The sequence below is a fragment of the Microtus ochrogaster genome, chromosome 24 (genome assembly GCF_000317375.1).
Source record: "Microtus ochrogaster isolate Prairie Vole_2 chromosome 24, MicOch1.0, whole genome shotgun sequence".
NCBI lineage: Eukaryota > Metazoa > Chordata > Mammalia > Rodentia > Cricetidae > Microtus > Microtus ochrogaster.
The window spans coordinates 30,647,693-30,650,402 of NC_022024.1; the positions used below are offsets into that span (position 1 = coordinate 30,647,693).

General features: G+C 49.3%; 2 non-coding genes across 2 annotated transcripts; both read left to right on the forward strand.

Moving 5' to 3' along the window:
* The first annotated feature begins 731 nt into the window (after positions 1-731).
* Positions 732-803, forward strand: Trnad-guc. Its single transcript has one exon. It is a non-coding gene; the product is annotated as a tRNA-Asp (tRNA).
* A 623-nt stretch (positions 804-1,426) lies between these two features.
* Trnaw-cca lies at positions 1,427-1,498 on the forward strand. Its single transcript has one exon. It is a non-coding gene; the product is annotated as a tRNA-Trp (tRNA).
* Positions 1,499-2,710: the final 1,212 nt, after the last annotated feature.

Consider the following 2,710-nt stretch of genomic DNA (forward strand, 5'->3'; position numbering starts at 1 on the left):
GTAGGTTTCATACATCTCCTAAATCGTGTCTGTTTGCCTATGGCTGCATAAATGCACTTGGTGGCAAAAGAAAAGTTTCTAAGTGAGGCCCTCCTTGTTGCCCTTGGGAAAATGACTTGATCCTGTTTATGAACCGGCTTAGTATATTCCAAACGCTCCCATTGGTCCTGATGCTGTATTTTCACAGCCCTATGCTAATCTATGGCGCATCTTTGTTTTTAACTCTTTAAATGCAGCATTGCTTAGCCATGCACAAAATTATTTCTGTCGTTGGTAAGTTGTAGACATCTTGAGACGGGTATAGAACAAAACGGCGGACCAGTAAAATTTCATCCAAAGGCAGCTAACCATGAGCACGGATCCTTTTGTGTCCTGAACACCGACGATCGAAGACACGGGGCTGCGGAACAGCTCTGGCCCTGTTACAAATCTGGCACGTAACGATGCACTTCAAATGAAATACGAATTTGTGTGGCTCTCAAACGCCCTTTGAAACCCAAAAGCCTGACGCATTCGAAAAGCTCAGAGCTCTGCTAAGGTGTTTTCATGGAGTTCGCTAGAGTGAACTCAGGAGTGTATTTTATTCTAAAGAGAGCCAAAACCAGCAACAGGCCCAGATAAACAAGCGCAACAGCCATTCCAAGAGGTCCAATATTCCATCAAGAGAAACTGGACCCAGCGACAGCTCCTGTCTCCTTTAGGAGACACCAGGGAGCAGCGTCTTTCACGACTCCTCGTTAGTATAGTGGTTAGTATCCCCGCCTGTCACGCGGGAGACCGGGGTTCAATTCCCCGACGGGGAGATCGGCTAATTTTTTTCCTTTTTTCTTTTTAATTTGCCTGGAATGAACTATCCGACATTCCTGTCTACTGTGCTGAGGCATCCTTTGTAAACCCCAAGACGCTTTCCTCTAGAAGCAATCGCTTTTAAGTTCAACGCTCCCGATGAGACGCTTAGCGCGCTCGGAGCCCGCAGCGTCGGGACAGAAAATGAAAGCTCGGATGCTCAGCGGGGACAAGGACTGGCGCCCTGCGGCGTAGGCCCGCCCGCTGGCCCGCGCGTGCGCAGTGGCGTCCCGCCAGATTACAAAGGGAGGTCGCTCCGTAGGTCTGGGCGGGGTGGGGAGGAAAGAGGAGGCTCCGCCCCCTTCGGGCGGGGCGGCCGGGCCGGAAGTGGCTGGGACAGAAGAGGAAGCGCGGGTTTTTTGCGGTCCCGCCGAGCGGACCAGACGCGAGCCTTAGTCTCCCGCCTCCGCTGGTTCCCTTCCCAACCTAGACGGAGAGCTGGCCGGCAGGGCAGGGAGGCCGCGGGGCGAGCCAGCTCCGCCAGCTCCTGCGGGAGAGGCGCGGGCATGGGCGGAGGAGGCGGGCTTCAATCGCCGTGGTCGCGGAGTCCTAAGAAACCGCGCGAGCCACAGCCCAGCAGGACCTCGTGGCGCAACGGTAGCGCGTCTGACTCCAGATCAGAAGGCTGCGTGTTCGAATCACGTCGGGGTCATGGTTGTTTTGTTTTTCTCCTTTTGGCGTTTGAACTCTCTAGCTTAATGCGAGCCGTGGTGTGTTCCCGCCATTTTTCGAAAATGCCTTTTGTGCTTTAAAACTTCGTTCAAAAGTTACCGTAATATTTTAATTCCTGAACAATAAGGCTTAGACGCTATTATAGCGCCTGAAGGCCGTTTTTAGGCCTTCTAAAGTGAGGGGTTTTGGTTCTTGGGGGTTTTTTTTGTCACTAATGACTTGAGAAATGGGCTTACGGCTCTGCCTTAAGTAATTTTTCACAGCAATTACGCAATACTGCGGTACAGACTGCTTCTCCAAAAATGGTTTTAATCTGTGTGCACGCAAGTACAATCGCTTACAGTGTTATAAATGATAGAGGTTTTGAGCTGCAGGAAACAATTCGATTTTAAGCCACTGGGTGCCAACTGTTGGTTTAAGTGTCATGAAAATAGCATAAACTGGAGTACCCTGGGTCATACAGCCTGTTCTTTACAAGGTGATACAGTTTGCTCTGTCTACATCGTAAAAGTTAAAATTTGTACAAATGAAAGAAGGTGTCTGGTTCAAGCTAAGATAAAGAAGTACTGGACCAGAAAAGTACACTAGACATAAAATGGGGGAGGGAGGGTTAGTTAAACACTGAATTGTCCATCCAAAGTTTAATGTTGGAACCCTAACTCAGTCCTTCCCAGTCCTCAGTAACTGCGATGTGGCTATTTGGAGACAGGGCTTTTAAAGCATTGAAAGTAAAAATGGGTCTATTATATTAGATGGAGTCCTAATGCAGTCGGACTGGCATCATGCTTTTGGACACGTGTCGAGGATTTGTGTGCACAGGAAGTTCATGTCAGGAGAGAACAAGGAGGCAGCAACCCTCAGAAGATGTCAAAGCTGTCTGCTTCTACAGGGAAAGGGCTGGAGAGGCAGAAGAGGCAGACCGCACAGGCGGCTGGGTCCTAACTTAATCTGAGGGAAATGCGGAGCTGCTATAATCATTCATGATTCTGATATTCACGAGTTTAACAAGAGCAGAAAGGACACAGAACGTGGCCTAGACGCACCCTGGGAATGATGGGGAAAGTTAAAACTGAAGGTCCTGCTCACTGTACAAGTTAATGTGAACTGGAAAGCAGTTCTGTTTCCCCGTCCTCGTCGTGTAATGAATCTCTAACCAAAGCCATCTAGGGAAGGAAGGAGTTTTGGTTTTTTT